Source organism: Haemaphysalis longicornis, unplaced genomic scaffold, assembly GCF_048455015.1.
Source record: "Haemaphysalis longicornis isolate Haplotype H1 unplaced genomic scaffold, Haemaphysalis longicornis Haplotype H1 scaffold_18, whole genome shotgun sequence".
NCBI lineage: Eukaryota > Metazoa > Arthropoda > Arachnida > Ixodida > Ixodidae > Haemaphysalis > Haemaphysalis longicornis.
Window position 1 is genome coordinate 287,467 of NW_027526282.1, and position 26,854 is coordinate 314,320.

Consider the following 26,854-nt stretch of genomic DNA (forward strand, 5'->3'; position numbering starts at 1 on the left):
TTTTGTGCTCCGAATTTCTATCGTAATTATATCGTTATCATAACGAACTGACTCTCAACTCGAACAATGATGACATGATTACGGTGTTGAATGCATGATATACTGGCTATACGTTAAATAGTATACCTGCATATATTACAAGACTCGAAACCGAAGAATTCCAAGTAGCTCTTTATTGCTTTTCAACCCTTCCAGGCGCGAAGAACAAATCCTATTCTACTCGTGATGGTGGTCTATGATTTGAAGAAAATTACTTCTACTCCCTTTTCCTGGACTGAGGACCCGGCCCACTAACCAGATCGATTTAATTGTTAAACAAAGTTTTCCCCTCCTCCTCTTCTCCTCCTCCTCCTCCTCTTGAGTGCAGTTTTCCTGTAACGCATATCCCAATATCGGGAAGATATGGCTGTGCAAGATGTTCCGAAATATCCCTCCAGCCTCCAGGTCTTAACAAGCATATACGTGTTAATATAAAGTTAACGAAGACGTGACTGGTTTTGCTCAATAAACCTCCATACTAGTTAGATGCCTGGTATAGAATCAGCACGCGCGTATATACACACTGGGTTATTTGGAACTCAACCTACAGTTTTTGCAGTCTATAGTGCATGTCGGCAAACTTTCATGCCTTGACAACGTAAAGTGATGTGACAAAACGCGTTCAAGCGTTCGGCAAGGTTGCAAAAAGTGTTTTACATTACATATGATTACCGGGAATCGTGATGCCTTCTGACAAAGCCGACAGCCTGAAGGCCTAGAATTTGTTTTGGTCTTCCATTTTCGCTGTTGTCGGTTATTAGCAGCTGACTGTTCCTTTTGTTCGAATGCTTACATGAGAAGCTGACGCCTAGCCCCTACTCTTCGCGCTCCGGTCAGGACCGGCTTCGCAAGGAATGGGGTGGCGCCGGCAAGGTTTCTGCCGTAGCGGTATCCAAAACTATACTTTAATTGACACCATGAGCTAGTGTATGCGATTTTAAGCCTATTATTATTGTAAAAAGTTACCCACATGCCAATTCTGGTGCGGACAAGCATCAGACGTTGACCGAGCGCAAAGAAACAGCACGGAGAGAGATCCTGAGTGAAGCAGACGACAAATGCGAGAATCCCTAAGCTGACGTCACGGAGGCGAGCTTCGCAGCGCCGCCTGTGTTCGCGCTCACCGCCAATACGCCGCCGCAAGGGCTCTCATCTGGATTGCGCATCACTATTTCTCATAACTCACCATGGCATTGCCGTGGGCGGGTACATCGAACAAAGTTAGCAACAGCGAAAACATTAAATCATATTGTGCCTCCCCTATCCTTAGCCATCTATTGGAGGGAGTGGCTAAATACGAAGCTACGGCAGCACCCGAGCAGAGCAACATGAATATTCACACAAGGTTAGAGGCCGATCACTAGAAGTTCCAAAACTATTTCTGCATGCATATTCGTAGGAAGTTGTAAGCAAATATTTCGCGGAGAAATTTAACGCTTTTCTCGAATGTTTTGACACGCTTGAATAGTTCATGAGACTTCGTACACTTTAAACTGACTTACTTTATTGGCGAAAACCTGCATTACGTGCTTAAACTTGTTCACTGTTCTTCAAAGAATGAGGATCACCTCAGAGTTCTTCCTTTTCGTTTTGCTGCATTATCTCTAATCAGATGCAACAGACTTGTGGTGCGGTCGCAGAGAGCGCCTTTTTCTTGCTCTATGGTGTACGCCTATTTCTTGCACGCGAAATTGCGAAAGCCGTTTTTCGCCCCGCACTGTCAATATTACGCACAAAATATCAAAACCTCACGCAAAGAAAAACAAGTCGATCGCTTTCTGTCACAAGGGCTCCTGTGGTCGAATAGAACAGGAGGAGTGCGGTGTAGGCCGTGCGATTCTATGCGGCGCCGAACACAACTTGCTCTCAACATGCTCAGCCCTGACCACATGTACAAGTCAGTGAACGATGGCACTCACTAATATCGTGAGCGTTTGGGCGAGTTAGTTGTGTTGAGATGTTGCTTCCAGCGATAACAATTAAACGAAGAATGAAAGGAGTGGCAACGCGGACAAGCGCTCAGTTCCAGCTGACGACCTCGTTTGGAAAACAGACAATATATAATCATCCACGCATTAGCCCAGTTGCGCGAAAAGAACTGGGAACCAGCAGGCACGGCAGATAATGAAGTCAACCATGGTACCCACACAAAAAAGAAAACAAAAAAGGCGTTCGCCCCTGTCATGAGCGACCTGTTTTAGCAGCTATAGCCACAGGTTGGCACTGCTTTTGGAAGGGGCGAATGTGCTTCGGGTGTTCCGTAACGTTACCGACTACCTAATAGCTCTCGACCCATTATGCTATGCTTCGCCTACGCCGTATTGTAAGTCTTTGTTTTGTTTCGGTCGACTATGCGCCCGCTGATCGTTAGCCATAAGGTTTCATAAGGGGGCACGATCCGCTTCTTGGATGTGCGGCTACACTTTACGATTAACCATGTGTGTTCAGAGCACGAGCCTCCCGCCGAGATGCTGCTGCTCCCGTATTCTTTGGGCCACTCCAAAGTAGTTAACCGCGGCATTGCAAGACGAAGCCTCAGCAACTTATTGAGGAGTTTTTGCTTGCACAGGGGTATGAATAGTTTCGAGTGTGAGGTGGATCGTCTCTTGAAGGCGGGCTCCCCGTGGGCTCCACGCAGTGCCCCAAAGCCTGTCCAAACTTTGAAAGAAAACTTTATAAAGAAACCTCGTCTACGTCATTCTACTCTCCTGTGAAACAAAATACACCGACCAGTCTTCGATGTGCCAAACTTACACCTACGAGAACACCTCAGGTATGTTCAGAGGGCCCACACCGGACACTTGAGCACCCATTGCAAGAGTGGGGGCCTTCTTAAGGACTCAGCCCCTCTGTACAATGAGTGTGCGATCATTTTTAGAAGCAACAACTAACACGAGAGATTGTAGAAGTCGACGAAATGGCAGGTGTGGGCGACGGATGCGTCAGTATGCCGAGCCCTAGCCTTTCCGAGAAAGAACTGGGCTAACTGTGGCCCGCGGTGGTGCTCCCCACACCCTAAATAACGCATGTTTAAAGAGAAGCTTTCTACAGATACCACCGAAGCCTCCGTCGCTACCGTCTGTATCAACAGAAAACTCCCGCGAATGAATAAAATGAGTTTCTGGCATTGCAAGGAAATGAACGCAGAACGAATAGAGACGCCGAGCGAGAGCCCGTTGGCTTACCGATTGAACTACTAGACCACGCGGAGACAGGGGAGACAGACGGGGCACTCACCGAGCACATCCGCGGATTGACCCCCTGCGTTCTCACTGAATGTCACGTGATTGCGCAACGCGACCTTTCGCACCGCTGTGCTCACTGCCCATGGCACTTGTACTGGCCGTGCGCGCATTGCGCATGAGCTGCGAGTTATAACAATTACAGGAAGCTTACACCAATGCATGGCATCTCACTACCCCGTCCCTGCCGCCAATCTCGTCGCCTCCGTCGGTGGCGCAGAAACTCTGAAGAAGTGAGATCGTGTAACAGCTGGATTCAGCTTTCTTTAATTTTTTAAAAAGGAGCCTCCACTCATGCTCTTCACAAATTAGGCTCAATCAACCGGCGCGCATGAATCATGCATTTGTTTACCCTGCCAAAGACAACCTTTTTGAAGTAATGAAGGGTGTGCTTAAGTGCATTTCACTTGCCTCTGGTTTCACTCTTTCCACAGTCACGTGTGTAAATTCAAGTGATGTCGCATGAATAATAGTGTTGAGTGTCGTTTACAGCTTCGCTTTCCAACGGCCTTCACAGTATGAATTGGCGCACAATTTTTTGTTTGCGCCTTTTGTATAAATACGGTGGTTATCTTGATTATGTGCAGTGCCTCCTGGTTCACAGGTCTTTCGCGCTGCCCGGCTAATGTGTGAACACTTACATATTTGTGTTTTCCGCTATAACTCAGCAGTGAGAATTCAGAGCTTGTCCGTGTAGTCAGTGTCTTCGTCCTTCAGCTAATTGTTAGTGCTGTGAGCACTAATTAGATTTTAATATCGGGTTAGTGTTTTCATTTGTGTGCTCCATGGTGTGAAAATAAAAGTACCCAGTGTTGTCACTCCCCCTGAAAGAAGGTACGGGTAGACATTTGCGATAGAATCGGCGGAACGATTCCTGGGAAGGACGCGAGGCCTGCTGCTTCAGCAGACTGACGAATGCCACGTCGTCTGGCTGTGCTTATTCAGAATAATTAGATCACAATCAAAGTTGCTCTCGTCATCCAGTGCGAAGAAAGATTGCGTAAACGTGGCCAAATGAGGTAAAACTAATTCAACACTGTGGTTATTTATATCACATGCATAGAGGGAGAAGATCCGTTCACGTGGCGACTTTACTGAGGCTTCCTTTTTCTTACTGTTATGGGAGCATGGTTTTAAACAGGCGTAGGTTGGAAAACAAGGGGCGTTGAATACTACTTGTGTGAAAAATGACTGAAGGAATACAGGATACATCCGTTACCTCAACAACCTTTCTGCTTATAAGGACGTCAAGCAGTGTTATCAAAGTAATGATTACGTAAGCATAATGTAGGCATTTAAAGCGCAAAGGAATTCTTACAAATACTATGCGTTAAAATTTTTACACGCCTTGCAAATGTTTTTCTTTCTGGGCGGCAGGCTGTGTGAGGGCCTCATTTCTGTTTTATTTCTTCTTGAAAGGATGCTGTACATGGCTGAATTTAACAGAGCAAGCGGAGAAATACCTTGTTTCAAGATTCAAAGGAAAAGTTGACAGTTGGAGCCTTCTTGCAAATTACACCTACTGGACTGAAAGACATTACTACTACCCATTTGAGTAAGCTTATTTTGGTTCTCTTATATTTATTTACACGATTGATGATTAACGGCTTTTTTTCTTTTTCACTTATGTTTAGTACAAATATTCTGTATCAAAATTGCGTGACGTTACACGAGAAATGAACGAAAATGTTCAGTTTCCACAAAAAACGTAGAAAACCCTCGCTGTTTGCATGGTCTGCCTTAAGGTATCTTGTGATGGCTATTTTTACATACAGAACAATAATTTCGCATACTTAATGAAAATTGCTTGTCTAGCCATGAAATCATGTCTTGAACACGATGAGCTACGACCTGAAACTTGCAGCCACTTTGCAAGTTTCCGGCGTTCTGATACAACCCACATGTCATATTGCTCCACTGTTTGGTGAGTAGCACCACCACATTGCCCGACTCCGCCGGGGCGCCTGCGCTCGTAGTACAGCGTTTGTGTTCAGGGACACTATCAACCTGAATTTGTGTGGGTTGCATCCACCCGTGCCTGAAACAGTGGGTGGGTTTGCCGCGGCGGGCAAAAATGACATTTCTGGTGGCTGAGTCACAGCCCTAATTATTTTGGAGCTTCACGGCTCTCTACTAGCAAGAAGCGATCACTTTGAACCCTGATTCATCCAGACGGTACCCTCAACATAACAGGGCAGGGCAGAAAAGTGGGAAAAACAGTCGCCATTTCCAGACTTCTCAATTCTATTGATTTCATATCTTGTTTCCCAATCCTGTAGCTTCAGCTATTTTCTTCGTCAAGTATAGGCTTTTTTCATGTGGGAAATTTAACCTTGTGCAAAGCTTTGAGCCTTCAGTTTGTGTACCGCGGTTATAGCATCGGGGTTCTGTTAGCCTGAGATACGCAGTCACGTTCCCTTGTTGGGCTGTGTGGTAGGTGATGGAGAGAGAGAGAGAGAGAGAGAGAGAGAGAGATAGAGAGAGAGAGACAGAGAGAGAGAGAGAGAGAGGGAGGGAGGGAGAGGGAGAGAGAGAGAGACAAACATTTATAGTAGAAATGAGCAGGAGGATATTCTTAGGGCCTCCACCCAGTGAGAGGCATCCTTATTCCAAGATGCCTTGGGGCAGGCTGGCCGTTCGGGCCCGTTTCACCCGTCGGCGCTGGACGGAGAGCTCGGAGCTGGTCAGCTGCTCCACCCACTGCTCTTAAGTAGGGTTGGAATTTGGGGTTAAAGTGGGGGTTCGTTGGCACTCCGATAACACATAATATAGCATGCCAGCAACACAGCAGAAGTTACATGTGGCAGGTTATTGGATGGGGTACGTAGCGTTTATTATGGTGTGATGGGGATACGAATCGGTTTGTAGGTGCCGGAAAGGGATTTATTCGTCGCGCGGTAATTATGAATTAAGTGGCGGGAAGCGACGGCGGTCGTTTTTGTAGTGGGATAAGATTTCAGTGTATGTGTGGAGTGGTGCTGGCTTTGAGGAGGTTCGGTGGTTGTTTTCTCCCTTTGAGGGAACAGCCCGGTGTGTATGAGCACGGGTAGCTGCGTCTGCCGCCTCGTTCCCTTCGAGGGACTGGTGGCTGGGTGACCAGATGTTGTGAATTTTCGGTAGTCTGTTCAGATTGAGAAGAAGGTACAGTGCGGGTTCAGAGATGCGGCCAATTAAAAAGTTTCTGCAGGAGGTCTGTGAGTCGGTAATACCAGTAAGAAATTCCTCGCCTGTTGTTGCAGCAAGGGTGATTGCACACTCCTCAGCAGTCTCTACGGAAACGTTAAGAACGGTGGCTGCTGCCAGTTCTGTGCCTTGCGTGTCAATGGCGCAAGCTGCATGCGCTTTCTGATGAGGGTAGGGCGATGCATCTGTGTATCGAGTGCATGGCAAATGGTGATTGTCCTCATGAATAATTCGAGCGCGTGCCATGCACCGTTGTTTGCTGAAAACCGCGTGCATATTTTGGGGTAGGCAGCTATGCGGATGTGTTGCCGAATGTCTGCTGGGATTCGAATCTTCCAATCTGGTCGTGGTGGGACGTTGCAGTGTTGACAGAGAAGTGTTGCTCTTCCCGTGGGCGTGATGTGTAGTCGGCGTATCTGAGGTGCGTGGTGGGCCTCTTGTATGTCTCCCCAGGTGTTGTGCACCCCTAGGTGTTGTGCACCCCTAGCTGCAAAATTTTCTTGGTAGCCGTGCCGATTGCGAGCCCAATAGCGGTCTTGTAGGCCTGGCGTATGATGGCGTAGAGCTTTCGTATTCCTTGTTGTCTCAGGGACAGGTATGGCGTGCCATACGCTATCCTGCTGAGGAGAACGTCTTAGACCATGCGTAGGGTGTCGTGTTCGCGAAGTCCGAAGCGACGATTGGAAACGCGGCGGAGGATGTGCATGAGCTGGTTGAGTGTGCGCTGTAAGTGTGGTAGGGCTTGCGAGCCAGATCCGTCTCTAGGTATTATGAGGCCCAATATTTAAAGGTAGGGGACATTAGGGACAGGGTGATTATTTATATATAACTCTGGTTCTGGTATTCTGTGTGCGGTCTTGCGAGTAGTTCTCTTGCTGAGCGGAAGTAAACTGCACTTTTGGGGTGCGCACGCCAGTCCTATGGATTGGAGAGGTTCTTGGGTGGTGTCAATTGCCGTTTGAAGTGCCTCTTTCTGATCTCCATTGACCCAGTGCGTGTCCATAGCGTGAGGTCGTCCGCGTAGAAAGCGTGTCGGAGATGCGGGATACCTTGGAGCAGGGTTGGGAGGTCCTTCATAGCAAGGTCAGAGAGCAGGGGTCAAATAACCGATCTTTGAGATGGCCGATGCGCACACCTGCCCAGAAAGACACCGTGTACCTAATACTATCTCTATTCCTCCACAAGAACATGGATAAACATTTTCTTGTTCCATTATATGTTGCCTTCAAAGCTGTTTTTCATGTGTCGCTCACTTGCGTACTTTTTGTCTTTTCCACAACAATCGGCGATAGCGAGAATCAGGGGTTTAAATTGGTCTGCCGGTGCTGAAAAACTCAATGTGGGAGCGCCAGCTTACAATGACCAAGTTTATCCCAAAGTAACAGCATGTTCCGCCTCCGGTCAGAATGGAGCTGTGGCCTAAAAAGAGAGAAGGCGAGAGAGAGACTTTACTTCGTCGTTCGGGATAAGGTATTGCGGTCGGCGTAGGCCGAGAGGGTCGCCGCGACCCATAGGGTCGACAAGGTGAACCGAGCTTGGGCCGACTCCCGCGGTTCCCGCAACTACTGCTTCCAGAGGTGATTGGAGGGTACGGGGGGCATCGTTCTGCAGGAGAGAGACCCAACAACCAACGCAAGCGTCTGTGTCCAAAGAAAACGCATATCTGCGGTCGGGTTGGAGCTATGTGCCACGTTGAATTTATCACATACAGAGCGACGTAGTGCGACCAACTGAGCACTATTGAAAAATAAAAGACCCAGTATAGAGATACAATAGTCTCTTAACAGCTGCATTTGGTGCCTTTCAGTACACGGCCACCTGCAAATCGCACGAGCTCAAAACAAGAAATTGCCACGAAGCTTATACGTTTCATCACTTGTATATGCGTTTGAAGTGTATAAAGTAAACATAAATAAACACCACTCATAAGGTCCCTAGAGCGAAAATAAATATGTGTACGCGTATGTCTTGCGCGTGCACGTCTTGCTTAGTGTTAGGAGCCGCTTGCTAAGAAGCTTCGCCGGTAAACTACATGCAAAGTACCAGAATGGCGAGTTAGTTTTATTTTTATTTCATACTCAAACATTGCCGCATAATTACACGTGCACTTCCAATTAGGGCTGCTTTGAGGTCGCTGACTGTATGTATAGGCTTATTTCACGCCTCCCTCCCCGAACGCTACCACTACGATGATAGACTGGCGCATTTCCTCGCACAATTTTTTTCATTGCTGCGTCTTTGCAAGATGTGAAACAGATGTATATAGATATTCATTATTCCTAGTTCTTTTCTTCTCTATGTCTTCTCTGCATTGCGGAATTACAGCCTTGTTCCCATGGTAGCTATCCGCATATATACGTAAATCCGTTGTCCTTGCACTAATCTGACCGACAAGAAGCATGTCGCGATAATTTTATGAAGGAAAGTCAACTGGCAGCTGTGTAAGTAAACTTCACGCTTCCTGTTTTCATTTGTGTCGTTTATGTTCCCTATACACCCATGCGGTATATTTGTATAGAGCCGCAGTTAACATACATGCTGCTGTTTTAATTATTTCGATAAAAAAAGACACTTGCATTTTTTTGCAGATATCCAATAAAAGCTAATGTACTCGAGTTGAGGTGTGATGGAATGGTAACCAAAAAAGAGAGACAAAGGCGAAAAAGACCAATCTGGGCCCGGAAATTTGAATGGAACATCACTAGCCCTATCGTTACGCCTTTCAATCTTTTCGTCAACGTTAGTGTTCCCATGATCGACGGTTTAGGAAGCGACCGCATGGAACTGAATGTCAACCACAAAAATATAATAATACTGCAGGAGAAGGCGCCCCTTAATTTTGAAGTAATAAGCAGGAAAACCAATGAGCGAAATGAACCTGCATTCAAAGTTCTTACGCAGGTAAGTGTGGACTTTCAGTTGTGGCTTTTATATATGTACAGCCACAAAACGCCTGTCTCTTACGATTGACCGGAATGCGGCTTAATTCTGAAAAGAGATGGCGTCGTTTTGAAATGCCGCGGTTGTGCCATACGTGTGCATGCCGGGTTCTGGCGCTGGGTGGCCGCTTTGAGGTGTTTAAGAGGGGCTAGAAATGCTGTAATAAAAGAGGTGGGCATGGTGCCGAGGACAAGAGGCTGCAGCGGAGAGGGGTAAGAAACAGTTTGTAAAAGTGGAAGGACGGAAGTGAACACCAAGAAAAACGGCACTTAGTGCATCGGACAAAGCACTGAACTCGATGAAGAAGAGGTCCAGTGCAGAATGATGATAAGAGGTAGGAGGTCTCGAGCAGAGAGGCGTCAGAGCAGAGCAGAGCAGAGCAGTTTAGGCGTCAGAATTCCGCTCCCCGTTGGACGGCCGTCTAGAGGGACACGAAAACTGCGTCAGTCGACCGGACTGGCAGGGCTCAAGGCCGGCACCACTGCCGCTCATCAAGAACAGCCTGCGCGAACGGAGCATCGACCCAGTCGTCCAAGTCTGCACGTCAGGCTCGGCTGAAGCACAGTCGCCTTTCGCCGGCTGCTGCTGTTCCGCCGCAGTTGCGCTGCCTCCTCTTTGTCGCTGCTGCTGTCAGCCACCATGTTTGTACCCTTCCACAAGTAACTGTGAGACTGTTGTGTTTTTACCCTGCCTTGAATTTTGTATGAGATCAAGTGTTTAACCCGAAACACCCATGCTCCGTCTCACTTGAAAATTTTTGCGAAACAATGGAGGTTCCAAGATCCTGCCCGTAACATCACTATGGCCGTGCAGGGAGGAACGTAAGCAACGGCGTGACGCGACACGCACTGCTCCCGTCATTTGTCTTGCCGCTCTGCACCCTTGCTACAGTGCTCGTCTAAAGGACCATTCTCGCTCCTGCTCAACCTCTCATAGTGACCACCCAGCCAAAGAACCTAGACTGCGCTCGCATGGCGGCACCGCCCCGTATAAAATGACGCCCTTTTTCGTGAATTGGGGCCCAGGTCTGGTCGGACAGTGACGTACAAACTGCGCTATAAAAAACGCTTCACGTGGTCGAACTCGGGCTTGGGTTCCTCGCGTTATGAAGCCAACGTCGTTTCTATTGCGCCATTAGAAATTTTGTATATATATATATATATATATATATATATAGCGATTTAGAATGGGACAATGAGGGGCTCCTTGAAATAAGACAGAAATAAGAGTTGGGATTCAAGACTGCCTCTGAAAGCAAAGGGACGATGCGGTAGGTCTTTGGAACAGATGAAGAATTTTGAGAGACCGAAAGAAAGTGTAGAAGAAATGCCCGCTGGGTGGCATCCAAACGCACGACTTTCAACCATCAAAGTTCAACCTTCAACCTTCAATAGCGAGTGTCCCGGTGGCTGAACTTTTGGACGAAGTTTCATTCAGCCTACCGCGAAAACACTCGCCTGAACACTGGAGAGAAGTTTCAGTACCTTCGGTGACTGCTGGGTGGACCAGCTGCTGCATCTATTGCTGGGCTTCAACCGACAGAAGACTGCCATCCAGAGGCCGTAGAAATTATTTCGCGACGCTTCAGCGACACCCACCGCATTGTGCAGGAGCGTCTGGCGCAGCTTCGAGCGCCTATTTCAATGGTGTCCTCAAATGATGTCGGCGGACTAGGGTGACTTCTGGACTACGTGCAGTATCAGGTTTGTGGACTCGCGGCTCTGAAGGTTTCTTATGCTACGTACTCTACGATAATGACGGATGTTCTACTGAAAGACTTACCATCAGACATGGTAGTGGCTTATCACTGGCAGACAGTGCACAGTTCGCACCGGTCAAGCCTGAGGAACGGAGATTCCTCCGTCGGCAGAGCAGCTGCGTCACTGGCGTCCTTTAACGGCGACCTTGTAAAGCTGTTGTCCCACATCACGATTGAAGTGAACGGTAGATGAAGAAGCATGATCGGGATGAGAGAAGATCCAGCTCAAACGAAGACAGTTTATGGAACGAAAAACGTGCTCATGCTTCCAAATACAGCTGAGCTAAGTTTTAGCTGCTCTAACTTGTTCAGTTTTCTATCCTGTCATTGTGATAAGCACTCTACAGACCAATACCATGCAAGGATCTGCTACAAGTACAGAAATAAGAATTCGGCTAAGGACCGACGATACTTTCGCTGTACCACGAAACGGCATTTTTCAAAGGAATGTCGGCGCAATGTCGAGTGCGCGAACTGTTCCTCCCGACATGTCTCTCCGGTGTGCGATTTTGGCTGGCAGCGCAGCGGAGCACACAGATTGTGGAAGATGGACATCAGGAACCTGCACTGCCGTACACAGCCTACTCTTGGCATAGAAGGGCTGGTGCCGATGTGCAGGTTATAGATTCAAGGGAATGGGCAATGTGCCTACAAGCGCGGCCTAGTGGATGGAGGCAGTCAGCGCTCATTCATAAGCGAAGATGTAGCACGTAACTTTGTCTGTGAGAGCTTGGGAAGACAAACTTGTATCTTGATGCGGTTGGCCAGGATGAGTCATTAAAAAGAGAATGTCGTCTAGTGTAAGTCTTTGTATGGAGCCAATGCAGCGACGCTGTGTTCCCTAATGAAGCAATTGATGTTCCCGTAATCTGCAAGGATATCATTTAGGTACCCACTGAGATTGACTTTGTTGCTTCTATCGAAAGCGGTGTCGAAACTATTGCGGACAAACTTCTTCCGCCAGGCAAGGCCGCTGTATCCGGGGTCAGCCTTCTACTTGGAGCCGACCACCTATTGAATGTTATGAGAGGAAAGGCACGCCGTCGCCCAAAAAACAACAGCCTAGTTGCAATGAAGTAGGTCTTCGGTTGCATGTTTCAGGAGTGTTGTCTTGAGTCAGTTAATTGGATATCGCAGCCAATGTCGCAGCCTAGACGGGCGCACAGTTCCGCACTTATCACTGAAACACTGGAACCAGTGTCAGTATGGGCGTCGACGCAAACATTTTCAACAAAAGGGACCATACAGTTCGATGGAAGCTCCGGAAGGAGATGCAGTTTCCGCTTCCAAAAGTGCATTATCCAGTTTTCCTTGCGGTGGTCGGTGACATAAAACACAGGACGAAGAGGCGAAGCTGAACGGCGACCTGGTGAAGGAGAGCGGCGTCGTGGTCCACGGGAGCTTTGAGGAACCTCGTTACGCTGAGGCGGAAACTGGGAGCGGCGTGGAGGCGACGGGTGCGCACGCCGCCGGTAGGCGTAGTAATAGGCACGCTCAAAAACACTTCCAAGCTCTTTGAGCAACTTGTTTGAAATAATGATAAAATTATTAAACTAGGAGTCTGTAATACCACTTCCGCAAAATATTAACACTGCTGTTAGCTGCCAGCTTGGTGTCTAGAACAGTAGGCACAACCGTTCCAGCGAAAATATGCTTTACTTTCTTTTTCCGTAGGCTTAAAGCAAACTGTTTTATTTTCCGCTTATATAATACAATAGCATTCTTCGCTTTTCTGTGGCACTTATTTCAAATATAGGGCCACTAAAACATTTTAAGGCAATCCAATGAAGAAAGTAAGGATAGCGCATGGTACAATGGCGGCTCATGACGACACAGATGACCTTGATGTGAGCCGCATATAGGCGCTAGTGCCTGATTCCTCTCTAGTGCATATAGTAAGAAGTTCTATGGCTGCAACGGCCGGAGGTACATTCTCGCCGGGGGCGGTGGCGGCGGCTTCGGTCGATTTTACACCCGTTCGTGCTGTTGCTGATTGTCCGCAAATATCCAATAACGGCGCTACGGCCGCTATCTAACGACTGCGCAAATTGAGAAAGAGGCATCGGTGGTTGCCAAGAGAATGACCATTGTGATAACGGTTGTGAAAGAGGGGTCGGTGGTGACGAGGATGATCTTCGGAGTGGCGCCGAGTAAATCGCCTTCACCGGAATGAAAATTGAAGTGGGGAGACTTATATTGCTTGAGAGTAAAAATTCTTTGCGTGCTCACCGGTAACAAAAACAGCGTTTGAACTGCACACACATGCGCAGAACTCTATAGAGGCTTTGTCCTTCGCTACTCTTGACGACGATGTTACAGCTTTATCCTAACAAAATGCATCCCTGTGACCCTTATATTAACTATTCTTTGTTACATTCTAACGTACGAAGCGTTGTTGACAAACAAGATGCTTTATCTTCACTGTTTGATGACTGCTCCGCTGATTTCTTAGTCTTCACCGAAACTTGGCTTACCCCTAACGTTGCATGTACGGAGCTGTTCGATGGTGAAAATAATTATACAGTTTACAGATGTGATCGAGACGAATCAGCAAGAGGAGGTGTCCTTATATCCGTAGCTGATTATATAGTTTCCAGAAAATTATTAATAGAATCACCTTTAGAGTTCGTGCTTCCGTTCGCGTAAATTACGAAAATGTTATGATTTGGGGTGTTACCGCCCTTCGAGCGCGACAGCCCTGTTTTGCGACCAACTCCATGATGTTTTAAATGGCATTGTTAAAAGGCCCCCGCATACACTTGTATTTCACCTCGGAGAATTTAATTACCCCAAAATAAACTGGTCGCTACCTTGTTCTGCGTCAAGCACATCTTCAGTCTACAGTTGATTTTTCGTTAAATTATGCGTAGACTTCTTCTTTACCCAACTGATTGCGGAGGCCACCAGAACGGGCCCTACTTCCTCAAATGTTCTTGATTTACTTACAACTGCACCCGAGCATGTGCATTTTATTTCATATATCCACGGGCTACGGGACCCTTGTTTCGTGCACTTCAATCTAACAAGTTCTTTGAGGAACAGCCTAAAGAACTGCAAAACAATAAGAGATTATTTGCGAGGTGATTGTGGCTCAATTAATAGGGCTTGAATCGTATTTAGAGAGCTTTGCTAAAGGCTTCTTTGATCGCACGGGCGAACAAAATTGGAGCCTGTGTAGAAAACAGGTTGATTGTTTAATCGCGACATACATTCCCACATACGTTATCAAGGGTCGCCAACGCTCCCCTTGGCTCTCAACTGATTTAAAAAGATTGCGGAATAAAAAACCGCTTTTTTGCGTCAAGCAAAACCTTCTAACAAGTCCGCATGCTGGCACGTGTATCGAGCAGCCCTGTCCGATTATCGAACGGCTATCAAGGAAGCCAGGCGAGTTGTTCTTAATAGCACCCTTGCCTCACTTCTTGTAAGATACCCTTCAAAATGGGGGAAAACTTAAACCCAGTGAAAAGAAAACAGTTCGCGTACAAATTAACACGGGTCGATGGTTCGTTGTGAAGACCGTTGCATCATTTTAAATGTTTTCTTTGTTACCACCTTTTCGAATTGTTCTGCTTCGGCATTGCCACAAATGCCTAGTGGGGATTTTTCGCCTATGTGCACAGTGATTATTGACACCGTTGGAGGGCAACATTTCATTCACAATTTTAAGTTGTCTTTCTGTGCCGTGCATAAAATCAAGCCAAAGTTCCTCAAAAATACTGAAGTGTATTCATCAATTTATTTTTCCTTACTTTTTCGCAATCCATTCAGTGTTCTACTTTGTCGCTTGACTGGAAAGTGGGTAAGATGGTCCGTTTGCACAAGTCGTGTAACGGATTCTTCACTCAACTACAGGCCAATTTCTCTAACAAGTGACTTTTGTAAACTATTACAACATATAATTTACTCAAATCTTGTCTCATGCCTGAAATCTAATTCTTTCTTTACTCCCAGCAAGCACGGATACAAAAAACGTTACTTCTGCAAAACCCAGCTTCTGTATTTCACAAATGACATAGCATCAGTTTATATCGCGGCTCACTTGTAGACTGCATGTTTTTAAAATATTTATTCTCTCTCTCTCTTGACTTTCAAAAAGCTTTAGGCACAGTACCTCACCAAATACTTCTACTAAAAAGTAGTCCGTCAGACATTGACCCAAAAATACTTAAACGGATTGAATGCTTTTTGACTAATCGCGCTCAGTTTGTGACAACTAAAGACTGTGACTCACCCCTCTCCGAAGTAACATCTGGCGTGACGGAAGGTTCCGTTCTAGGCCCCTTGCTTTTCCTAATATATATTAATGACCTCCCAGACAGCATTAACTGCCATATACGGCTATTTGCAGACGATTCCGTCCTTTACCAAGAAATAACGAACGAATCAGATAACAAAGTCCTACTGGGTGACCTCGAGACTGCCTCAACCTGGTGCAATAAATGGCTCATGACTCTCAACTCAAGCAAATTTAAATGCAGGACAATAAACCGGCGATGTATTTCTACCGCTTTTACATATACCACTAACGCAGTCCACCTCCAGCCTGTCTCTTCATATAAGTACCTCGGAGTCTAAATTTCCAATAACCTATGTTGGCACACACACGTTACCTACATCCCCAGTAATGCTAACTGAATGCTGGGCTACTTGCGCCGCACCATCTCTCATGCTCCGCAGGCCCTAACATTTCTACTATACCAGTCACTAATTCTCCCAAAAACTTGTGTTCCCTCCCGCAATATGGTATCCCCTGATGCACAAACCTGATCATCACGTTAGAGTCCGTTCTGAACCGGTCAAATGGTTATATTTGTTGAAAAAACTGCCGTACTGCGTTCGTACCCCAAATGAAATCTAACCTTGAACTGCCAGATTTAACTGTCCTGAGGAAATTGGTCTGACTTCATTTTTTTCGTAAGATATTCGTTCATAACTCATAAGTGAGGCGAGACCTTATTTCAGAACCATTATACCACTTATCACACATTGAGCCCCAGCATAAGGTTGCCATTGCTGTTTGCCGTACGAAATAATGTTCAGCTGCTTTTCTACCCATAACCTGTGCTGATCGAACAACCTATCCTCTTCCATTGTAACCATTCAAGACCCTTCAATGTTTGAAAGTGCCATTTCTCAGCACTTTTCGTAACCATCAGGAGTGTTCGTTTCCGATTGTGTTGTTCGCTTGTTTGCTTTCTACATATTCGTTCTTTTGTAGTTTGTTTCTGTTGTTTTTGTTCTTTTTACTTCTCCATGTTTTCCAGTTTAATTGTCCTTTAGTTTTTCTTTTGTGTGCCATAAAATTCTGTTACGAAAGCCCTCTTTAACACCCAAGTAGAATTGAGAATATAAAAATAAATAAACAAAAAAATAAATAAAAATAAACAAATAAATAAAAAATAAATTAATTAAAATAAATAAATAAATAAATAAATAAATAAATAAATAAATAAATAAATAGAGACAAGAAGACGATGAGCATGAGAACAATAAAACATGGGGCTGTGGTCCAACGTCCCAAAAAGACGAAGCTCGATAGGCCTACAGCCAGCGCGTGTTCTGTCTCATGGACGACATCATGTAATTAATGAAAATACATCGTTCGCCCATCTCATGGTTCACATCCTTTGTCTTGCCTCAACGGAATATTTTTATGGAGGGTGCGGGGTATTGGTCGCCATCCTGGCCCCCCACCATCGCGCCGTCTAGGATCCTGAGGCGATCCTCTCCATGCTCTTGGAACGCGTCGCCGTGCCCGAGCCCCGGTGAGACATCTTTATAAATACATAAAGATGACAGGTGAAAACATAAGGGGAAAGAAGAGAGCGGAGTGTGTCATGAAACAAACGCGTGTTAAGGGCATATTAGCAGCAATTAAGAGGAAATGGGTGTGAGTAGGGCGTGTAATGCGAAAGCAAGATAACCGTTGGTCATTAAGGGTACCAGAGTGGATCCCTAGAGAAGGCAAGCGTAGCAGGTGGCGGCTTAAAGTTAGATGGGCCGATAAGATCAAGACTTTTGCGGGGATAAGTCGCTCGCAGTTAGCAATGACCTGGATAATCGCAGTTCTATGGGAGAGGCCTTTGCCCTGCTCGGAAGACAGGCTGCTGATGGTGATGATGATAATGATGATAGCAGGCATTGGCTTGGGACTCGGCTGCTTTCAAATCCTCCCACACTCAAGTAATGAGTAGCCATGTTGATAGCGCTTACTGCAAAGGCGAAAGCCAGGGTCCCCATGACCTACTTCAATCTTGCCTGAATGGGGTGACTTTGCAGACAGGCGCTTTTAGAATGGTTCCGGAAGTTTTTGTAAGTGCGAATGCACTTTATAAGCGACCCCAAACCATCCATCGCCGGCGGCGGCGACGGCGGCGTCGGCGGCGTCCGCAGTGCTCTTTAAAGAAGAAACAGCATCCGGCGCCAGGTTTCGATCCGAGGACTTTGCGGGCCGCAGCCCGACGCTCTACCGAATAAGCCACGGACGCGACGCTGATACGCGCCTTATATCTTTAACGCATTCAAACTACGTCGTCAGCGGCGTGCGTTGGCGACTCAGCGGCGTTATAGCGGCTTGATAACTGCGTGGTGTACTCGTGATACTACAAACCCGATGGAAGAGATGGAAGAGAAGGCGGCGAGGCGGTGGGCTGCGGGGGCCGAGCGCAAGCGCCGCAAGCGGGCCGACAACCGTGCATTCGCACTTTCACATTCTCCCCCTCGGGGAAATGCGGGGTAATTTTTTTTCTAGCAAGATTATCTTAGAGAATTTAGGCTGGCGTCTTGGTGCTCGGTAGTTGCAATGGGCTACACCTTTAAATTTGGTAGCATGCGCCTAATAAAACCTGTGAGCTCACCGAATGTTTGGCAAGCTTGGGGTAGCTAGCGAAGAACACATCCTCAATTCAAATGAGTTTAAAGGCATTCAGTTTATCGGCACCCATCATAAAGGGAGCTTTCTTTTTGCAGTGTCCTAAGAGGTGGTGTTTAAATGTCCTAAGACGTGGTGTCACACTTCAGCTTCAGCTATTAAATTGTTGCACCGTTCCTTCTGTTGACCCGTGACCTTCACGGCCATATGTTTTATTGGATTCATCCCCACTCGAGGAGAAAAGTGGGGGAGTAGAGCATGGATTAGGCCCGACCATTCGAGCTGAGACAGTCCTGATGTTCCCGCACGGTATTTCCCCACCAAATATAAAAGAAAGTTGGGCGACAAGAAAGCTGACTGGAGGCCTCCGATTGTTCCGAAAATGTCTAATTTCTTCCATTCATTTCGCTAGTACGTTAACTTCATATCTAGAGTACGTACTGTTGGGCTTGATTGATGAATACATCGTGATCCCGTGTTTTTTTGTTTTTTGTGTGTTTAATCTCACGGTTGGTGTCAGGGGCAAGCGCCATAAAAAAGCGAACCCAGAAAGCATGCCCCAAAAATTGCTGACGCGAAAAAAGCTCGGCAAGCTTATCACGACACACTTCGCGTGTAATTCTAGTAGAACTTCAAGGATCCGGCAAACGTACGGATATGTTATATCAAACACCGGGGCCTAAGATACAAAACAGAAGGAAAGTAATTATTCCGAGTAACACGAACCTAAACGGAGCGACAGCTTAAAGGGACAGACAACCGATTTTTGTCGAGTATATGTTCTCTATCCCAAATGAAAGGGCATCACTTAAAGCACCTTGGCGAAAACCTGTTTTGCTAATAACGCCCTAGAACTTTTTAAATCGAAATTTTTAGATCTACGAGCTGTATGCGTCCCTCTCAAAAATAATGCTGGCAACCATGACGTAGAGTAGCTCGGCAGCATACTTTTGTCTGTATGCGAAATGAAAAACGATGTTTAAAAACTTTTCCCCAGATAAAAAAAGTTTGAATCACAGGCTATCCTGTTCCTTTATGTGCCTTTTTATGCAGCGGTCTATTTTGCACGAATGCGCCATCTGTTGCGATAGCCGACAGGTAGAATCTGGCTTCACGTTGTGGAGGTGGGAAGTTCGATTCTCCCCGGGCGCGACGCTTTTTTTAAGTAAGCTACCGTTGGTGTATTTGGAAAATAAAATCAAATATTTTGGCCGAACAAACGCCCCTGACTCAGGCAGAATCGTTAAAGCTTCTTCTATGGGTCTGTTTACTGAACGCTGCCGTTGAATCTGGGCATGGAGGCTCAGTTAGCCACACTGAGAGCCACCCAGCGACGGCAGGTGGCGTGTCTAAAAATTTCGAAATAATGTTTAGAAATACATATACAATTGAGCCATGTCCAAATGCTTGTGTTAAAAGGTTTTCAATACGTAAATAAATGTTTCAGCAGCTACAGTAGCTGCGAGATTTGCAGGTCACGTGACAGGGAGACATATTGTAGTGTCAAGTTTCGGCACTACGAATCCCCACCCTTCCGATTTCAGAAAGTTTGCTCCTAAATTAAAATTATTTCCCTCAATTTGTTAGGAATCGCATGTGGTTTCCGGGCTATGCAAAACGCTGGCTTTCATATGAGCTAGAGAATATATACTCGACAAAAATCGGTTGTCTGTCCTTTTAAAAACAGTTAAAAATCAAATTTATCTTCACTTCAAAATTTTGGCTCTAATATATTGCCAAAGTATTGTGCTGTGTTATTGTCCCATACAAGTGTTTTGTTGAAAACCAGTTATAATTTCTTATGAAACATCTCCTACCTTCAATACTTGTTCTTGTGACCAGTAAAACCAACTTATAGCCTGATTACTCGTTGGCAGTTCTCTGATGCTGACTTTTTTCTGGTTTTTAGTCATGTAGTTTTATCACCACGGCAAGTTTCCAAGGATGGTTTGGATTTCACAAATCTGAAAGAAGAGGAGACGACACCGATTGGGATGCTTTGCCGATTACAGTCCTGCAAAACGCAACTCTAGGACTTCTAATTACCGGCAAGGACACACTGGCTTATAACATAACGGGAAGATATATCCAGAGACTTCGTCTTCCGCGTGATGACCTACCCGAAAGATCCTGATACCCCGGACAACATAAAAACGTTTTATTTTTGCAGCCAAGAAACGATGCAAAACATTGAAGCCTATGTTGAGCCAATAAATTTGTTTGTCAAGAGATTTTGGTGAACTAGTGCTGCTTACACATACAAAAAACTGATGCATTTCCGTACACAGCCGTAGTGTATTGATCTGTATAGTACACGAAAACATTATTGGTGTGTACAATTTGTGAGTTAGTCATGCATGGTTGTAATATTTGCCGTATAATAAAGCCACTAAAATTTCCGGGGTTTTTAGCTTGACCAGTGCAGTGAATTACTTTTGGTGTCATGTATTATAGTACAGTAGCAAATCAGATAGTACCGTCAGGTTTTAAATGAGCAATTCAATAATTAAGATACGTCGTGCACCTAATATACGAGAGAGAAAATATTCACACGCCCCCAATAATATGCCGAGTTGACCTGGCGAATAACTACATGGTCGAAAGAAAATGTGAGAGCTTGTTGCGGTGGCGGACCTTTATTTGTACACTTGATTGAGAAGTACTACTCAAGAGCGTTCCTTGCTCACGGATGTATTGGACATTTTGTGCCCACATTCAGGCTGGACAGCCCTTCCAGATGCAGCCTAAACATAAACGATCGCTCTGCTGTGCATCACGTTTGGTTTAAAGCATGGTCACTCGCTATATTACAGCGGGAGCATTAGCAATGCCATTAGAAAAAAAACTTCTGAATCGGCTCTATTACCGTGTATGTGGAGGGGGCTTACGCGTTCAGCACGAACTTTTCAATGGTTGATGGTAGCGAGAAAGTCGACCAGGGGTGCTATTCCAAAAGGCCCAAGTTTGAGCGAAACTCGGGCAAGGCGGAGCTGTGACAATTATAATGAGCTCATGGTAATATTTAGGGGCAGGGTTAAAACGCTTTGAAATTGCGATTCATCCTATTTGCTGATTATTGAGGTAACGTAATCGGTCCAGGGCAGCGCTCTTCAAGGATGCGTGACTAGGGCGTGGCACATCTTTCCGTGTGTTCTCTTGTTCCACTGTTGCACTGGTGGCTACTGGGGGCAAGCGAATCCAACTACTTTATTTTATTGTACTTTTCCTTTATTAATCTGTATTTCACTACATGGTTCGTTTTATTTTTTATTCCGGGCGTTCGTATGGGCTTCTTCTCTGAAATTTGTTGTCCTAAGAAGTAGTTTCTGCCGTGCCGTCGGTGGAAGACAGTGAAATCACGTGAGTACGGCTGAATGGCAAAAAAAAAGAAAGCCGGTGATAGAAGCGCGCCGCATTCGAAACAGTTGCTGCTCGTAGTACGTTACCAAACCCTCCGCTTTTCGACACAAAATTTCCTCGGCGTAGTCCCGTCTGCCTACGTGCTTTTAAGGCGAAAGCCTGGCGATACGTAATGGCCACTACTTTTCTAATACATTGTACTTGCGCCTTTTTCCTCGCCTTTGTTTCTTTGTCTTTTGGCACGGATTAGTTTAAACGGCTTCTTTTCTGGTATTACGTGTTTGCGTCGGGTTCTTCTATGTCATTTGTTTGTCTTAGTGTGCAAGCAGGCTCCAACACACCACAGCCTCCCTAGAATCGGGGTTCTCCGAGGGTGGTGTGCACCTGTCCTACTCCAGTGACATCACGTTCAAGCTTCACTCTGCACGCACTAGTCTACAGCTGTTAATTTTCAACTTCACCATGTTATAAACTTTGCGAACCGGGCACGTTAGTTCCTCAAAGCTCCCAATTGCGGGCCAATCTCCTAAGTGGCCATGTGTTACGAAGGAAGGAATAGCAACAAGGACAACCACTTTTCATATTTGCTTACGTTATTTTGTTTCACTCTTCACCGCTTTTGTTCGAAAAGGCTCTCCACAGTCGTTTTTTTCATAGAGTTCAATTCTCTCATAACTCTCTTATTTCGCGCCCTTCCCACTCCCGCTAACTCTCCCTCTGGCGTTACATGGTTACTCTAATTCGTAGCTCTCCCCTTTACTCGCTTTGCTTTCCATGCTCTGCTTCTTGCTTTACGAAGGTGACGCTGAACAGAACCCATTGAAGTGTGCAAAGATAGCCTCTGACAATGGCCACGTGCCGTTGATTGTATTGTAGCGAGGATATTGAACAGATGCAACAGGTAATGAAGCTATCGGGGTAGGCGACGTACCAGTATCAACCATGGGGAAGAGGAAGGTAGGATTATGTGCTATCCAGACGCGAGGATATGCACCGAAGGCGAGTCAGGGAAAGATGAACCCCATAACGTGCATGCGCGAGAAGCGAGCTGGTTTTTTTTATTGCGATAGTATACCAGATTGCATAAATACTGTTACAAGTATAGGTGTACTCCCGTTTCGCGAACAAACGCAAGGAGGGAGCGGTGGTGAGGACCCCATATCCACCGATGAAGGTCAGGTGGTCTCCCAGGGTGGAGGCCTGTGCCTCGAAGGTGTCCTGTTCTAGCAGCTTCCAATGAAGGGCTCGTCCACAGAAAATGTTCTGTGTCCGCATCTTCGGCAGGATTAGTGCAAAAGCGCCAGTGTTGTGCGAACAGTGCTTGCTGGCGTGGTGGCCCAACGCTCGGAGCTGCGTTACTATCGGGCTCACCCCTGCGAATAAACCACCTCAACCGGCTATCGGTGCGTCGACTGTCTCTTTGTCAGTAATGTAACACGTATAAGCTGTCCTGCCAGTAACCTTTTCACAAGAAATGCGCGTCACGCAACCCAGTCCGTCTGACGCGCTGATGATAAACAAAACGCACACTCATGCAACGCTTTGTGCGAAACAGTTTTCCGAGCAGAAAAGAAATGAAGCACACGCTCAGGCTGCAGACGGATAGACGCGCGGTAGGAACCTGCGGAAGCCATGTCCGCCAAACCACGTAAAAAAAAGGCGAGGTCTTGGAACCACGTCTCCAGTGATCGTATTTCTCACACCCCGGTTGGCGGTCTACTCGTGGCGGTCGATGGTGCGGTCGCCACCGACGCTTCTGTAGATGCTGCCCGTCGCGTAAACCGGTGCGCACACTACAGTTGCTCCTCGACCGTCACGGAGCGAAAGTCGCCTCTATGTCGTCGCAAAAGGGGGTCTGTCGCCAGACGACTGCACAACTGATGCACAGCACTTCTCGAGATCTAAAAACAAGATCGATATTCCTCCTTCGTTTAAAACACCTGTCGGAATAGGAATATGCCTGCTACGACGACCATAAAAATAAACCACGCTGCAACAGCGGACACCACTCGCGCCCCGAGTTCAACTCGGCCATGCAAATCTATGCCCTAGTTTCCTCCGAGTTCTAATGTAAGTCAAACATACCCAGCCCATTCGTGGGCGCGGCGTAACCACCGAAGCCACACCCACCCATGGCATCCACTTAGTGTGGGTGTAGCGTCGTAGCCACGAAGTCGTCACTACAACAGCGACAGGAACTTAGCACAAAACAAATATGAAGACACCAGCCCACCGTCAGCCAATGGTGCCACAGTCGCGGGGGTGTTCGATCCGAACTGAAGTTCACTATTGTACGAGCCGATAGGAGAGGCCACGGCACGATTTTACCACGGGGGCCTTCTTCATACACCGTGAAAACACAGTTGATGACAAATGACACAACTTCAACATTTAAATCGCCTTCGCCACTGCTCAAACTCGCTCTTGACACGGGACGATTTCTGATAAGCGCCGGCCGTGCACACTGAAGCAAGCCGTAAACAAAATAAATATTTGATGGTCCGGAGCAGACCGCGTTCCGTTCGCTCCAGTGGGCCCCTTTGATTACCGTACTTGGTTTGTGCTTGTGCATAGCTGCACTGGGACTAGCCTCAAGCCGAATAGCAAGCATAGTTTAGTGGAAGAAGAGAACACCGAGAAAAACAGACCGCCCTATACCGGACATAACCAAAAGCCAGGCTGGAGATTTCAAAGTAGCAGTGGGGTTTTCTAGTTTATGCTTGGGAATGAGTATTGCAGATCGGTTTCAGATGCTGCTGCATGCGGAGATAGCACAAGCCGTACTGTATTCACGCAAGCGGCCCCAATACAGCCCGCTGAATATGCCAGGTGTGCTGCGCGCGATTCCGGTGGTTTCGTTCGAGAGATTTCGAATGCTCCACTACCTCTATTTTTATAACCAAACCAGCTGGAAACTCAGAAGTAGGCGGAATTAGGGCCTTCTGGAATAGCGCCCCAGAGCATGAAGTAGGACGACACCGTGTTGCAGCTTAGACCAGTGGAATGTAAGTCTTTCTTCTTATCCTTTCATTGGTTTTTGTTAGTTTGTAAATCGGATCGCTGCCTTTGGGTTGATGTTTAGCCGAGATAACGACGCATAGTGATATACTGCAGTGTAGTAAATGTCCGCGACACGTAGACGCCTCGAACCCAACGTGAAGTAGCGCAGATATTGAATTACGAAAATCTGGTAGCTAATAATTGCGCGGGGCGTAATTTACGTAACATTTGATATGTGTGTGTGTGACTAACATATCTTTATGTGATGGAATCTCGCTACATAGCGAGCCATGGTAGAGGGGCCCATGGAGAAAAAGCTGGAATAAGTAAAATTCAGAGAAGGTGGTCATTTCCGAAATAAATGATGAATGCTTTGGATCAAAATAACTAGCAGAGCCAACCACCCTAGCAGGACATAATAAATAGGCCTTTAGAACAACGTAATTCTGCTGAAAAAGTCAAAGCTGCTTTCTTAAAGCAGTACTGACACGAAAAGTTCGTGTTCGCTTCTTTCGCTGTTATGGGTGTCTATCAGCTCACTAACCAGCCACGGTGGCTCAGTGGCTCGCGCTGCTGAGCACGAGGTCGCGGGTTCGATTCCCGGCCGCGGCGGCCACTTTTCTGGTGTAGGCAAAAAGCAAAAACGCCCGTGTGTACGAGATTTCCGCGCACGATAACGATCCCTAGTCGGTGAAAATTAATCCGGAGCCCTCCAATACGGCGCGCCTGATCGTCTGCGTTGCGTCGGCGCGCTAAAACCTACAATAAATCAATCAATACCAGCTCACTAAGCATAGAATTGCACATTTGATGGTCGGTCACGCCTAAGTAAAGATTTACAGCCTTCTTATTTGTGTCAGTTTGAATTTCGAGAAAACGAAAACTGAGGAGGCCGCAATGATTGGAGCGCGCTCAAGACGACACCGGTCTTGCCGCACCACTGTCGGCCTGCAAGCACGCGCGCGTTCTCCACGAGCCCGGGAAGCATGACGTCAGTCCGAAAACCATGATGTGTACACGCTGGAGCAGCGCCCGCCAACCACCCAGCCATCTTGTTGGTCCCGTCACGTCGGCAGGTTGGGGTTCGAAGGAGCAGATGGCGTCATGCTGATTCCGATTACGAAAGTGTAATGGGCATCAGCATGATGCCGATTACCCTTCTGAGCTTTCTCGTGCGGGTAAAGATTAAAATATATTTAAAATATGTTATACTGAAGGGTCACTGGTGAAACGTGCTGGGAGATATCTTAATATACAAAGAAAGCCTCGTACATAGTTATCAAAGCTTTGTCATTTCGCGTCAGTGCTTGTTTAGAGAAAGATGATCACAACGCGAAGCTTTCTCTCATGCAACCTGAGTCAAAGCCAAAGCCCAAAATGAGAACTTTTATGCCCGTGTCGGAATGGAGCAGTCGGCTTCACCATGTGAGCTACCCAGGTTCCATTGAAGGGACGGGAAACGTGGTTTTAGAGAATTGACGTTTATACGCCTATCATCATCATTTTCATAATCAGCGTCATCGTTTCTAATACCTGTTATGTAAAGTTAACTTTCATGGAGTGTGTTTTGCTGACGGGACGGTCTCCAGCAGCGAGAGATAGAAAGCTTTGCCCTAAATTGACCAACGCTGTTTACTATGCGTTCCCGTGTAGTAGGGAGGCTACCTGGAAGGGAAGTCAGAGAAGGTGGGAGGTCGGCCAACATGCCAAAATCAAAACAGGGAATTCGATAGGAAACGGTTTTTTATTAGTGCACTGAGTGCGGCCTTAGGCCGTGGGTGAATATCCTAGCCCGGTAGTTGACGCTCTGCTGTGGCGGTCCGGGCGCACGTTATAGGACACTACTGATGTGCGAACTGGTCACCGCGTAGCAACCCCTCCCACTGGGCAAAGGTGTGTGTGTGTGTGTGTAGGAGAGAGGAGGGGGGTTCACAGGGCAAATAAAAAATGGAGGTGTTTACCCGAGAAGGAACTGACTTCTTGGCTGTCGCATCGCCGAGCGCTTAATGTCTGTTTATGCTTACGCATGCGCAGTGTATCCTTGTGAAGTTTATAAGGTTCACACTGTGGAATAAGAAATTGTAGTAGGAAGTTTGGGCCGGGTTTGTTTGTCCTCACTTCGGGTAAAGTTCTCCCCTTTTTGAGCAATTATTTGGTATAAGAATGAGGTGGTCTAATTGAGGTACCAGGACAGTATGGCCAGTTGTGGATATGGGGTAGGGGAAATCCAATAAATGGAGGTGGGGTTGTGGTAAGTATCCGTGAGGAGGCGCCGACAAGTATGTGCTTGAGCCACACTTAAGTTTTGCTGTAGCAGTGGTAGGGCCCTGCGGGAAAGTCGGTAGTGATACAGAATGTCCGATCGGAGTAGTTTTGTGAGAGGGCGTGCAGTAGCGTAAGCCGCTAAGTTGTTAGTCTCCTCCTTCCAGTGCGTCCAGTACCAGCAGCAGTGTGTAT

General features: G+C 46.7%; 1 long non-coding RNA gene across 1 annotated transcript; it reads left to right on the plus strand.

The window, feature by feature from the left end:
• The first annotated feature begins 4,706 nt into the window (after positions 1 to 4,706).
• On the plus strand, positions 4,707 to 20,200 carry LOC144166532 (uncharacterized). Its single transcript, XR_013321693.1, has 3 exons — positions 4,707 to 4,836; positions 9,053 to 9,365; positions 19,947 to 20,200. It is a non-coding gene; the product is annotated as an uncharacterized LOC144166532 (long non-coding RNA).
• The last annotated feature ends 6,654 nt before the right edge of the window (positions 20,201 to 26,854 follow it).